Here is a 15353-nt window from a genome sequence, read left to right on the forward strand (position 1 = left end):
GTGTGGAGATGGGCCTTATAGATAACTTAAAATTTCTTCTTTGTATTTTTTTAAATGTATGCAGAAAACATGCATTACTTTTGTAACGGTTTTTAAGTTGGTGTCTTGACCCTGAGTGTGCAGTCTCAATGAAAATGTCCTGCTCTGTGAGAAGACAGTAAGTGACAGCCACAGGCAGGATGCAGGGCTCCCCCACTACACCATTAGCAAATCTCATATCCTGAATACAACGCAACTTCCAGTGTGCTACTGGACTTAGAGTCAGTATGGTGAATGTCTGAGTTCTTTCCCAAACCTTTATCCTCCAAATCCAGCACAGGGCAGAACAGCAAGTTGTCAAATGCAGAAGTGAACCCAAGGAAGAGTCAACCCTGAAGGATAAGCCAAGGGCTAGGAACAAGGTGGGGCTGCCACATGACACCCAAGGCCTTGTCAGAGGTTTGACTCATCCTATATTAGCAGCAGCATCTATGCAGACAGAAGCATGCTATTTTATGGACATACATGAAGATTAAGCATATATGAGCTCACCATTAGGTATCAGCAAACAAATAAGGAAACAAAGGAACATGTACAAGTCAACAGAAGGAGTCAACAGACTTACATTTACCTGGAAAGTGAGAGTTTTACAAGACTGTTGGCTGCAAAATCAATACATAAAAATCATAGTCCTGTTGTACCATCTCTGGTCAGAAGTTCAATGGCTTCATTTAAACAAAAATGTCTTTAAAAAAAGGTAACACTTTCAAAGCAACAAAAGTAGTGAATTTTATAAGACTTATGACAACATTAAGGATATAATTCACCATTACTTTCTGCACGTTAATGAGAGAAAATACTGCCTGTTAGAATTCCAAGAAGCTTTCAAGCCTAAGGCACAACCTGTAAGATAGGCCTGAGAGGGCTGGAGAGATGGCTCAGCTGTTAAAGGCTAGGCTCACAACCAAAAATATAAGATAGGCCTAAGAAAAAGAACTATGTAGAGAAAAGTATAACTTTATTGAAAAGTATTTAATGATGTAAAAAGTTGAGACATGATCTGTTTATGGACTCAATATTATTTCTCTTTCAACTGTACAGGACATTTTGGTAGATTTCAGTACAATTCAGTCAATGCAATTCCCACTATAATCCCAACAAAGGTTTTGAAATAATTGGCAAAGTAATTGTAAAGTTTTGATGGAATATAAATGATTAACGTAAATGACAGAGCCAAGAACCACTGAAAAAGATGGAAGACAGGTATTACCAATTTATCATAAAGAGACAAAGTCAGAAATGTTCTTGTGTGTGGATAGAAAAGTTGACCAATGGACAGACTAGAGAATCCAGGGTCAGATTGACTTAGTCATGGAAGTTTGATATAGGACAGGCACAAAGTGGTGCATCTCTGAGAAAAAAAAAGGGTTGGCAAATCAATAGGGAGGAAACAGAACCCTTAGTCCATACCCAAGTACTAATTCTTATGGAGCACAGACTTAAATATGAAAGGAAAAACTAAAACATTTGGGGAAAAGACTTAAGGATGTGTTTGTAGTGCTAATAATAATAAAATAAATTAGACTATAAAAATTACTTACTATACCATATATAATAGTTAATATTGATTGTCAACTTGACAGTATTTAGAATTACCAAAGAGTCAAACTTCTGGACTTTGGAGGGGACATTTCATTACACCTTTGCCATCTTCTCTGACACCTTTCTTCCTGAGGCCATTCTAGAGAAGGGGCTCACATCTTCACTCCATCTGAACTACCTTTCAGAAGAGAGTTCTCTGGCACCCAGGCCAGGAGGTAGGAGGGAAGCCAGACCACTGTAGGTGCAGCCTCACAGCAACGGCAGAATGTAGGCACATTGATGATGCCCTTCCAGAACTAGAAAGAATTCAAAACAGCTTTTTTGAGTTCTGCAGGCGCTGCTTGCATACTCAAGGTGGGTTGTTGTGGCAGAATATTTGACTGCACTGTGAAACCCAAGACTGTGTTAATAGAATAAACCTTGGATCAGGGGGTGGGGCCGGTGACCAGTTGACAGGAATTAACCTTAGAGAGTATGGAAGAGCCAGGAATATGGATAGAGAGACGTGCAGGAATGGGTAGGGAGAGGTTCCCAGTCTTTTTTGGCCTGGGATAAGTGGAAAAACACTTTCTTGCTGGATCTCCAGCCAAAAAAAGAAGGTCAGCTGGTTGCTTTTTGGCTTTTCTGATCTAGCAGGTTTTCAGCCTGTCATCCGACTCCTGAGTCTTTTATTGGTAAATAGAAGAATTTGGTTAAAAACAATATTAGGTACCTCATATTGGGCACCAAATGTAGTCAGACTTTCTTTGGACTGCCAGCTCCCAAATGATGACATGGAGACTTCTTATTAATTAAGAAAGCTTGGCCTTAGCTTAAGCTTGTTCACAACTAGCTCTTACAACTTAAATTAACCCGTTTATATTAATTAACATTCTGCCACACGGCTTGTTACCTCTCTTCCATGCTGTGCCTCCTACTCTGAGTCTCGCTGGTGAATCCCTTGCGGCAGATTCTTCCCTGAAGTTCCTCTCTCTCCCTGCAAGTGCCGCCCATCCTTTCCTGCCTAGCTATTGGCTGTTCAGCTCTTTATTAAACTAATCAGAAGGTCCTTGGCAGAGACACATCTAGACAGTGTACAAAAAGGTTATTCCACAACAGGTGGTGCTCTGCCTCAGTTCAGCAAAGGAGGTGCTCTTGTATGCAGGTTTTCCTAAGATAATATTGCCAAGCAGGCACAGTTCTGGAAGATTGCCATAGGATGGCAATGGAAAGCCCCTGGAAGCCCACTCACAATGAATGTGACTGTTATCTTTTTAAATGTCCCCAGCCTAGGATACACACATGGAGTTCTATCCACCAGAAGCCAGCTTCCTGTCCGGAGAGGACTCGGTTCCCCTCTGTGGGCTCTCCTCTCTTTTCTCTTCTTCCCAAGTAGTAGATACAGCACAATGAACAACTTGCCAGCTCTTATTGATCACTTTATTGCAACTAACCTGTCCATCCTAGTTCTGCTTCGCTTGACAGGGGGTCCATCCATTCCTTACAAGTCTCTAGGGACAAGGTATGGCCACAGAGTCCCAGAGGGATGTGACTGATTGTTTTTTCTTTCATCCTAGATGCAATGACTCCTTCCAGCTAGAGAGCACACAAGTCAGGAAAATGAGCACAGGGAAGCTCTTCTACTAAGAAATGCACCAGCCAATTCCAGGCCATGGCAGCAATGGATGCCTTCCAATCCCACCTAACCTCCCTCACTGGCCACCACAGTGTGTTTAGTCTCTCTCCTAGAGCACACTCAAGATTCTGTCTATAATCTAAGTTCATGTCTCTCCGGACATCTAGTCCACAGGAACAGCTTCCCAAGGGTGATTGTTCTTCTAGCTACTGAAGCCATGAAAGATGTTTTGGGTCATTCTCTCTCTCTCTGTCTCTCTCTCTGTCTCTCTCTCTGTCTCTCTCTCTGTCTCTGTCTCTCTCTCTCTCTCTCTCTCTCTCTCTCTCTCTCTCTGTGTGTGTGTGTGTGTGTGTGTGTGTGTGTGTGTGTGTGTAGGGAAAAATCAACAACAACAAAGCCCAAAATTAGGATCCCTCTTTAAGAAACCTTCCCCAGAGAGCTGGCCCATGACCCTTGTTAAGGAAGTAATAGAAGGGCTTCTAAAGCCTTAAAAGAGAAACAGACCCCAATTACAGTCAGCTGCAAGAGTGTTCGCATCCATGTCCATTACTGGTGAGAAGGGAGGCAGGACCACTCCCATGCTGCTCCCTTGAATACAAGGTACACACTTCCAGAAGGCTTTTCTCTAAAAGAAGGCCTGTCATCAGCTAGGTGTCTGCTTGCCTCCAAGCCAACAAGGCAGCTGCCAGGGGATACCAGGGTGCTGTGGGATGTTCTGTATATCAAATGTGTTGCTCTGATTGGTTAAATATAAATAAAGTGCTAATTGGCCAGTAGCCAGGCAGGAAGGATAGGGTAGGCGGGACAAGGAGGAGGAGAATTGTGGGAAGTGGAAGCCTGGGTAGAGAGAAACTGCCAGCTGCCGCCATGACAAGGAAGATGTTAAGATACTGGTAAGCCACGAGCTACGTGGCAGAGTATTCATTAATAGAAATGGACTAAATATAAGACTAAGAGCTAGACAATGGTAGGCCTGAGCTAATGGCCAAACAGTTTAAATAATATAAATGTCTGTGTGATTATTTTATACGTGGGTTGAGGGACTGCAGGGGCTTGGTGGCACCTGGAGAGAAGCTCTCCAACTACACCGGGGCGTGTTTCCCTAACTTAATCTCTTGCTAGGTCACTTTCCTGGCCAAGGTCTGTACTCCTGCTAAGAACTGAAATTCCAGAAACACCTAGTCCCTGGGGCCAGGTTGGTGTTGAGGGAGAGATGTGTTTTCATTCTCGGCACATGTCTGGGAATATCCCTGGAATGAGGCTCTATTTTTCACCTTCAGGCATTTTGAAGTCTTGCAGGGGAGTTCAGAGATCTGCCCCAGCCTCTGCTCATGGCTACTGTTTTATTCTTCAGGCAGTGACCTCGACTGACATCATCCTGACCCCTCCAACTATTTGAATCCCCCATTCTTTTGTCTGGGTAAAGGCTTTTCCTCTCAGAAGTCTAATCTCCCCCCAGCCCCCAGCCCCCAGCACCCAGCCCCCAGCCCCCAGCACCCAGCAAAGAGGAAGGGGCCGATTTGCTAGATTGGGGTCTGCACCCCTCACTGGCAATCAAAGTACAGACATGCTCCTCAAGTGAATTCCTGCCCTGTGCTTCAGCCCTAGAACATAAGCTCTTCTGTTCTTTTATTGCCCTCGGGCCACTGGGCCCAAGACTTTGGAGAGGGAACTTATGCTATAGAAAGGAATAAGTCACCCTTCCAATGGGCCAGCGTTTGGTGCGAAAGCAAGTTAGTTTCACTATTGTTCTGGCAATATGACTCCCCAGAAACAAAAATAACACCTCTAAAGAGTGCTATGGTTCCATAGTGGCTGCCTGTGACTAGGGGTTTGTGAAGGTGACAGAGCCCAAGACGCAGGCCTTATTATCCTCAAGGCACCCTCGGACCCCTGTGGGTCAGTGTCAGCTGCCTAATTTCTGCACTTAAAAAGCACATAATTATGGTATTGTTTGACTGCCAAGAATTCTGGGTTAATCTCAGTTTTATTTTGACTGCTACCTAAAATAGCTTGTCCCCGAGGACAGAAAGCTGGGAAGCCCAAGCTAGAAGAGCAGGCCTGCCTGAGATCCAGGCAACCCCTCACTGGAAGACATGGAACCAGATCACTCCCCACAAGCCTCTTCTTTGCTAGCCGCTGGCCCACAGCGGCCCCCACCCCTACTCCCACAGCCAGGTCCACTCCCACCCCACCTCCACCACTTCAGATCTGGCCTGAGCCCATCCATGTAGAGCTGCAGAGATGACCAATTCCCAACACACTCTTACCCCCAGACGCATTCAGGATAGTTCCTGAGATGATTTGGAGCAAACACAGTAAATAATGTCCACAGTTGAAGTGACTGAGTACCTGTCCCTGCGCATGCGTGTAGCAACCTGTGAGTCCCCATGGGGCCGATGGTAAGTTCTTTGGCTATTGTCTGATTTGTTCGGAACTATACAACTAGTAGGAGGAACACTTCACCAGAGTCTGTCTCCTATGGCCTCTGGGGGTGAATGGTAACTGTACTGAGAGGCTGAAGAGAAGCTCCTATTAGGGTTCGTGAGAGGAGGCTTCCATTCCTAAGTGGAGCCACCCGGAGAGGGGCTAGGGAATGGTGCCTTCCTGCTTGCATCACAGAGATGAGACTTGGTGCAAGCATATCTCCTCCATCTTCTGTTCAGCACACGTATCCTAAAGCCCCACTGTTCCCCTCTGGCTCTAGGCTTTCTGTCTGTAAGACACAAAGAAGAAAGCAGTGGTGTTAGTGAGAGAACCACCAAACACAGTATTTGTAGTCTTTTACAGAGGTCTACTCCCACAGTTGTCAAGGAGGGATTCCCGGCTGTGTTCGTGTTCTCCGGCACCAGAACCAACAGCACAGATATACATACACGGGAGGAAATTTAGTAGAATTGGCTTACAGTTGTGCAGACTGAGAAGTCTTATAACAGGCCATCTGCAAGCTAGAGACCCAAGGACACTGGAGCTTGGCTCAGTCCAATCTGCAGGCGCCAGTATCAGAAAAGCCACAGCTGTAACTCTCAGCCTAAGGCAAAAGGCCTGAGAACCTGGGCTTGGCTGAGGGGCGTGGTGCAAGTTCATAGGTCAGAGTTCCTAGAGTTCAAAGGTCAGAGCCTGGAGTTGTGAAGTCCAAGGGCAGAAGAAGGGAGTGCATCCCTCACCCCAGAGACAATGGAAACACATGTAAGTATTTGTTTTGTTCTCCAGGGTCCCTGGCTGATTGGATGGTTCCTGCCCGCATTAAGCTCTTTCCCACCAAATTCACTCAAATTCCTAGCCAATCTCCTCTGTGAACACCTTCCCCGACACACTCAAAAACAATCTTTAGCAGGTGTCTAGATATTCCTTAAGCCAGTCCAACTGTAATATAACCTTAGCTGCACATGAGAGGAACAGGCATTTGTACTAAACCTTCAGGGTGTTGGATGTCTCCGTGGAGACAAGTGGAGTCAACTTTCTAGGTTAGAGTGGCTGACACAAAACCTCTGTGGTGTTCCACCAGGATCTCTCCCTACCCTACCCCGCTTTGGAGATAGCATCTCTTTATGTAGTCCTGGCTGTCCCGGAACTCACTATGTAGACCAGGCTAGCCTTGAACTCACAGAGATTCTCCTGCCTGACTGGGATTAAAGGCCTGTACCACCATGCCAGGAGATGTCATTCTTGAACCTTCTTTTCCTGATGCTTCTAAGCAACTAGGCACAGAGCTTGAGTCTGCAGGGCATGACAGGAACTGAGTAACATCCTCTCCTCATCACTGATCCCCACTGTGCTGACGTCATGGCTCTCCCTACTTCCTTCTGGCCCCACCTAAGATCAAGTAAATTCCTCCAGTAGGAGACATCTCTGGAGTCCTGAGGTGCCCAGAGCTGCCTGTCCAGTTCCTGCTAGAAGAGGCTGTATAGCAACGCTATCAAGGGTCAGCATTATCTCAGCTGCCGTATCCATGGAATTGGCTCTGCCTTGTTCCGGCTGCTCAGCATCTCCACCTACCCCAGCAGGCCAATGTCAGGGCAGATGGGCAGCATGAGAACACAGGGAAGGCATGGGGCTCTGGATGCTCCAGAATCCTCCTCACTCTTTCCTCTACGGCTTATTAAGGACAGGAAGAAAGAAGCCAGAGAGCCAGGCTCCCGGCTGCAGAGCAGCGTGTCCTACCCGCCTCTTCTTTGGGGCTCATTGGTTCACAGAACAGACTTGTTGTTCTCTTAACAGGAAAACAAGCACAAGATGGAGGTAGGCAGAAGTTTTACCCTTAAGGGAACAGCGACTTCAGGTTGTCTGGAGCTCATCATGTAACCTAGACTGACCTTTAACTAATAACAACCCTCCTGCCTCAGGCTTCCAAAGCTGGGATTATAGACTCAATCCTTGCCCAGTTTAGCCCCACCTCTTAAGGGGTCTGCCACCTTCCCAGGGAGTCACACCTTTAGCCCACGAGCCTTTGATGGATATTCTACACATACCTGTGAAGTGGAATACTGTTGCTTTCTTTCTGACCGATTTGGATCTCTGTGGAAAGTGAAAGGGCATTTTAGTTTTAACAACCACAAGGTTGGTTTTGTGAGCATTTCCTTCACAGTTAGACCAATAGGACTTGATAGCCATTGTATCACATAAACTTTGTGATGGCTTTGAAGGCAGCTATCTTTTTTTTTTCCCCCTTTTTATACTTGAGTAAAGTGATGCATAGAGGTGTGTAGTAGCTTGCCTAAGGTCATGGCTGGGATTAGAGAGAGCAAGGATTCAGGCATCACCTTGGATCCATGTTTTCCTCCATGTAGTATGGCGTAGCCCTTCCAAGCATCATTCCTTACAATGCAGCCTATGTCTACACAGCATGCTGGCACTTTCTCACCTTGGTACATATGGACCCTCAATGTGGGTACCCAGTGGCCTTTGGGGGGGAGTGTCTGGTCACAGTAAGTAGATGAGAGCCTGCCTCTATCCCTTCCTTGCCACTGGTCCCACACAACTGCCATAAATGTCTCTGCACCCTCAAGTTGGACTTCAGCATCTGCCTTGGTAAGCTGTCAAGTTGGCTGGAGGCTGATTGAGCTAGGGAAGTTCAGAACCACTCCAGCACCGGTATCTGCCTGTCTGAGTCCATTCTGTACCTATGGTGTGTTCAGCCTCTATGTAAAGCTGACCAGATAATGCCCCATTACAGGTTTGAATGTGAAATGTCTTCCACATATTCATGCATTTGAACACTTGGATCCCAACTGCTGGTACTCTTTTGGGATGTCATGAAACCTTAGAGAGGCATAGCGAGAGGCAGAATCCTGTGAGGGGCAGGCCTTAAAATATGTAGCCCACCCCTACCTTCTGACCTGCCTGTTCCACTGAGCTGCGAGGCAGCAGCAGTCTCAGCCACATGCTCCTACTGCCTGGGTAATGCCTGGGGGTCACAGCCATGAGCTCCCCTCAGCCATCCTTCCCCACCATGATGGGCTGTACCCTCACAATCAGCCAAGACAATTTTCCTCCAGTTTCTTCTCGTCACCTATTTGGTCCCAGCAAGGACAGAAGAGGATTAACATAAATGCCCAAGGGGGGCTAATGAGGAAGAAAGCCTTTGGACAAACCGCAGCCTTCCCACCCTCAGGCAGGTAATTCTAATCTATGTTCTACACGTCTCTCAGAGGACCACGGACAATTGAAGCCAAGTGTCCCATGGTGGCCACTAGCCCCTAGGCCACCTTTATGGTCCCTCCTCTACCACATCTCTCACGTGATGTCTGTTACTGTCTCATTCTCCAGAACCACCTTCCTCAAGAAATCCTGCACTGTTTGTGACCAAATCTGTGTCTTAACATCTGCTTTGGGGGACCATTGTACAAACACGTGTAGACAGCAGTGTGCGCATGCCTGTCTCACAGGCCAAGCGAACACCCTTGAATTTATTCTCTTGAGGGCCTTGAGCAAAAGAAATTTATGTTTTCAAAACAAAGTGAGTAGCAGAATGGGGCCTAATTCCCAGGTCTGCTGGCTTCGGGCCAGGGCTGTTAAATCCACGCTGCTGATTCAGCTTTCAGATGTGAGACCTGTGGACTTTTTCAAATTTCATTTTCTCTTTCAAGTGACAAGGAATATGTATCTTGTAAAAGTAGAAAAGCACAAAAGATCTATTTTTGTAATCATTCCCACCACTGAAGGAGAATTTACATGCCTATTGTTTTAAAGGTGTTTCATTTTTTTAAACAAGGTGGAGGGCTAGAGGTGTGGCTCAGTGGTAGAGTGCTTATCTAGCGTATCAGTAGCCCTAGGTTCTATTTCTAGCACACACAGGAATATTATTTAGGAGATTTAAAAGGCAAGAAAGCTCCCTTTGACCTCCTGACAAGGCCCCAGCCCTGTGTCTTGCTTTTATCTCTCTATACTCCGTGTCAGCCTACACAGGGCTCTCTCAGGGTGCAGCAGCCCACAGGCAGCTACCGGAGGTGGACCTACCATCCTTTCACTGGAGAAGGATGCTGACATTCTTAGTCCAGAAAAACTCAGTGGGGTTGGCAGATGCCATCCTTTGCTGCATGTCATCACAAACAGCTACAAGTTGGCTGAATGTTACCCCAGCACATTAAAGTTTGCGGCTTGTCCTGACAGAAGTCTACAAAGTGTATACTCAAGGCCAAGCTTGCAGCTTTTATCTTGATGAGCTGGAGAACAGAGGTAATGATTCATCACACGCGGGTCTGTAGGCTTCTCCTGAAGAGCCGCCATCTGTCCAGAATGTGAGGGAATAAGTGCTGTCGGGTTAATTGCCTTGGATCTGCCAAGCCATCTGCATCCATTTACATCAAGTCCTAACCACTTTGGAGGGTCTGATGGAGGCCAGCTCTGAGCTCACCTCTCTGGCACATTCATGGAAGCATGAGCCACCAGCTCTGGCACTCACAAAACAGGCCGATGAAGTGACAACCAGAGAACTTTAGAGCCAGGCGTCTCTAGTGAGGATTTCAGCCTCATCCTTGACAAGCTAAGAGATCTTGGATGGCTAGTTGGATCTTCTCTAGAACTTGTCTTACCTTCAAGGGCCTTGCCTGTGACACAGGAGTACATGGAAATCCTAAAGGTGAGACTCTACTTCCCTCCTGCTTTCCAGACACATATCATCTAGCCAGGGAAAGACGATCCTTTTGCTTTGCAAAACAAAAACATTTCTAAGACATAAATACTTCAAAATTCAAAAAGAAGCAAGAATGGAAGTAGACACGACCACACACCAGTGTCTGACACACAGTAGGTTATTGGAGTTTCTTTTAATGTTTTAGTATCCAGTAAGCTAAGCTCAGGAGTCAAATATTAGGGAATAAACCTGATTGATTCACAGAGTGATAAAGCAAAGTTCACTTCACCCTCTTCTCCACCTCTCTGCTCAAAAAGCCTGCACATCTTTTCAGCCCCTCCTTATTTTCTGTATCCTTCTAAGTCCTCCAGAAAACTCTATGGTTCACTCTATAGGCATTCTGGGAATGAAAACACAAACAAATCTTTCAAAATATATCCCCCTTTTTGCCTAAATAAAAAGGAAAAGTTTTACCTCTAACATAGTAAAACTCATACAGTAAGAATAAAAAAGGTATTATCTCTAACAAAATGAAATTATATACAATAAGAACAATTATCAAGTAAGAGATACATTCATAATGTCCAGTTCATTAGTATTTGGCAAGTTCAGAGAAAATACTGCATTATCTATCCTATCTTAGTGAGTCCAAAATTTTGTACCTAATTTACTTTCTATCATAACTAAGGAAAACTGTAACCATACCTATCTAATCTTCAACTCCATCAGAGACCCAAGAAGGATATAATATTGCCTGAGTAAACAGGAAGTACAGAACAAGCAACGCCAAACTATAGAAAGGACAAAGACATCTGGCCACCTGGACAGTCACCCAAGATTCCTCTGCAATGTTGGAGCCATCTTCAGCCTACAGGCCTCAGTTACTTGACAGACTTTTCTATGAAGCAGTAATTTTGAAGAACTGTCCGACCTTGTCTTGGCAAAGTTTAGCAGTCTCCTTCTTTTGTGTCCTACTTGTCCAGTTTGGACGACATACTGTCAGCAGTTGAGGCAAGGGGAGTTTCTTGCCCAGTGGCTAGCTTTGCCAAATTGAAAGCAAACTCCATATGGAGGTTCTTTGATACCCATCATCCTTTTTTGAAGTAAATTGGTACTGCCAGAGCAGAAGTGTCTCATTGTCAGGAAAAACCTTAGGTTATTATAACACTTTAAATGCCATATTCTGTAGGTCTCTGAAGTGTCTGAAGTCCATCTATCTATTTAAAATACATTTCTGTTTGATCTTGAATACAGATCTAACATGACTATAGTTTGATTGTTATAGATGACTAACTATTAACCTGTCTTTCTTTGTTATCCTACATAGCTTTCAAGGACTATAACTTTACATTACATGTTTAAATGAGATGCATAGGCACAATACCTCAAACAAGAATAGGAACATATATACAGTATAACAAAAATAACCTTAAATTTGTTTTATTATACAAAAATTCATACCAGTGTAAAATATTTGAGATTAGTTTTAAAGTAGATTCAATAATCTACCCTTTTATTCTATCATTTCTATATCCCCCTATTTCTTTTCAGAACAAGATCCTAAAATCTAATCTCCTTTGCTTAGTTTCCTCCCTGACCATGACAACTTGTAACCAACCCATACCAAACAACCATAAACCACCCGCCCACCTTTTTTGAGTTTGGGTGTCATGTTCTTAAAATTACTTCCTGTTGTCTGAGGGCAACAGCATCTTTAGGGGACCCTGAGAAAATTGAGATAATGGTCAAGTCCTGGGAGAGCTAGCTGTTGTCCAGTCTCGGTGTGAGGGGAAAATGCAGGCTTGTCTGTCATCCTGGCTGGAGTAGTCTATGAGGCTGGACCATCTTAGTTAACTAACTGCCTTGAAATTGTCCTGAGTAGTTTGTAGTTCAAAGCTGGTCATTGAGTGGTGTTTGTCAGCATTAGTGATGTTTCTACAATCCAGGTGGAATGTCATTGTGGGGTTCCATCATCCTTTTGGAGATTTCAAAGGTCACTGTTAGGAATGGTCACAGTTCATAGCCGAAAACTTAAACATTTTAAATATCATATACATCAGATCATAGAGAGATTAAAGAACCACAGTCTATTAAATACATCTGGGGTATACAAGCTTAGTTCCTAGTTACCTGATTCAGACTTAAGCGTGAAATCACATACAAGAAGCTAGATGAAGCCTATTTCTAGAATTAGTTAGTACTCTATATGACCATTAATATCACAACAGGAAGTTTAAATATATATGTGCATATTTATAAATCTTATAAATTTTTAGATAATAATTATACCTTAAATTTTAAAGAGCCAAAATAAAACCAAAGGATTATGAGATTAGTGGCAATAAAATAGTCCTTCACTTTTGGTTTTTCTTCTGTCCCATACTAGGTGGCTCTTCTGACATGAGACAGAATTTTTTATTTTCCTTTAACATGCATGCTTGGGTTTAGAGAAGGGAGAGCCGTGCTCCAACTCCAAAACTAGCTTTAATTTTTAATTGGATTGGGACTACAAAAGGACCATTTGCCTTATATGGCTATAGAGAACAGCAGAAACAAACATCTAAGAGATTTATGAGATTTTTGTCCTATTGGAAGTGTGCTATACCATTAGACCAGTTTTCTCTTTTTCATAGGACATTTTCTCTGGATGATTCTCCCTTTTTCAGATGTCTCATTTGTCCAGTTATTCAGATTCCTTAGTTTGATGCTTTTATTTTCCTGGAAAGACAAAAATGAAACCCTGTCCCAACCTTAACTTTGGGGAGTTTCCCTTTTGAGCATGTTATACATGATCAAATGAAAAGTGTTTGTTAGTCTTATAAGTTAGTTTGGATTGAATGACCAAGCTGTTTGATGAACTATCTCCTCTCCTAATCAAGAGGTCTCTCCAGTTTGAATCTAATCTTTATCATTCTTGATGGTGTCCATTGCTTTTCTTCTCTTATGAAACAAAAGCAAAACCTCTTCCCCCAAGTAGCACATATCCTGGTTTCCATTCTGAGTTGAACACATCTTTGGAGTGTACAGGCTGATTTGGTTCAGCAGTTCTTTTTCCTGCTATCCAATGTGTCTCCACAGCTGTCATTCCTTTCTCATTAGCATTCAAAAAATTTAAAGTTAATAGAGCATTGTGTGATCTATCTCTGGGAGTCTTTATTGTCTCTTTCTGATTATTAAGCATATCTTTTAAAGTATGATTAGACCTTTTTATGGCTGTTTGTCCTATAGGAGTTGTGGTATACCTGTAATATGATTTATGTTATAATATGCAAAAAAACTGTTTAATTTTATTAGAGACATATGCTGGAGCATTGTCAGTCTTAATTTGTACAGGTGTACCTATGATGGCCATAACTTCCAATAAATGTGTAATTACAGAATCAGCCTTTTCAGAACTGGAAGCAGTTGCCCATTGAAATCCTGAATATGTATCTATAGTATGGTACACAAACTTTAATTTTACAAACTCTGCAAAATGAAACACATCCATTTACCAAATTTCATTTCTTTTAGTACCTTTTGGGTTACTTCCTGCAGGCAGTGGAGTTTGGTTATACAAAGAACAAATAGGACAGTTCCTCATAATTTTGTTGGCTTGTTGCCAAGTGATAAAACTTTTTCTTTAAACCTTTGCTATTAATATGGTGTTTCTTATGAAATTTGGAGACTTCTAGAACATTTCTTATCAATAGCTGGTTGGTTTCATTATTATCATGTGCTAGGGAGCCTGGTAAGACCTGTATGGGAACTGATAACATGTTATATAAAAGAGATGATTTCTATTTCTGATTATTTCTTGTATTGAATAAATAACAGTTATTTCTGAATCATCTGAAATAAGTTAATCAGTTTCAATAAGTAAAACATCTCTTTCTATAAATTGAGAGTCAGTAACTATATTAAGAGGTTCAGAAAAGTCTATAATACCATGAGAATAGCATATAATTCTGACTTTTGAACAGAATCATAAGGGCTCTGATCCACTTTACCTGAATTTCTTGACTTATAACCTGCCTTCCTGATTTATTTACATCAGTATAGAATGTAGGGCCTCCAGAAATTCATGTTTTCTGTAAAATGTGAGGAAGGACTCAATTACTTCTTTTTATAAACTGAAGTCTCTTGTTTTTGGTATTTGTTGCTCATCTCTACCAAAAAATTACAGCAAGCTCTTTGCCCATGTTCATTTTCTGCCCATAATGAAGAAATGTCAGCATTAGTAAAAGGTATCGCAATTTCTGCAGAGTCTATTCCTGTTAATTGACGAAGTCTCAATTTTCCTTTCAGGATCAATTCTCAAACCTTTTCTACACAGGTCTTTAATTTTTAACTCTGCTTTTGTGGCAAAAATCTCTATTCTAAAATATTACCTTCTCCCTGCATAAGAATTCCTATGGTAGAATGCATAGAAGGTAAAATAACCAGAATACAGCCAAGCTCTAGATCCAAACAATCCACATATGATCCTATAATTTCTTTTCTGCCAAGCCAATTCCCTCTTAGCCTCAACTGAAAATTTCCTTGGACTGTTTTAAGTCTGTATCACCTTGTAAGGTTTGAAATAAATTACTTAGTTCATGAGTTGTTAATCCAATTGCAGGCCATAGCCAGTTAATGTCTCCCAGTAATTTTTGAAAATCATTAAGAGTTTGTAATTGATCTCTCCTGATTTGAACTTTTTATGGTTCCATTTTTTGTAAATTTATCTTATATTCTAGGTAATTAATAGACTCTCCTCTTTGTATTTATTTTAGGAGCAATTTGTAGTCCCCAACAAGGCAAAATTCTTCTTTACTTCTTCAAACATTTTCTCTAAGGTATCTGCATCAGAATCAGCTAGTAAGGCTTCATCTATGTAATGGTAAATTATAGATTGAGGAAACTCTTTAGGAGTTTGGCTGATGTACAAAATATTGACACAAGGTGTGGCTATTTAGCATCCCTTGTGGAAGAACTGCCTGAATGGCAGGGCTGGAAATGAGGGCTGACTCAGGCAGCTGTAGGGTGGGAGGGTGGCTGTGCCTGCACTTTTGGGGACCTCAGGGTGCACAGCTGGGATGACTGCAATGAGAAGCCCCTGAA

Source organism: Onychomys torridus, chromosome 6, assembly GCF_903995425.1.
Source record: "Onychomys torridus chromosome 6, mOncTor1.1, whole genome shotgun sequence".
Lineage (NCBI taxonomy): Eukaryota > Metazoa > Chordata > Mammalia > Rodentia > Cricetidae > Onychomys > Onychomys torridus.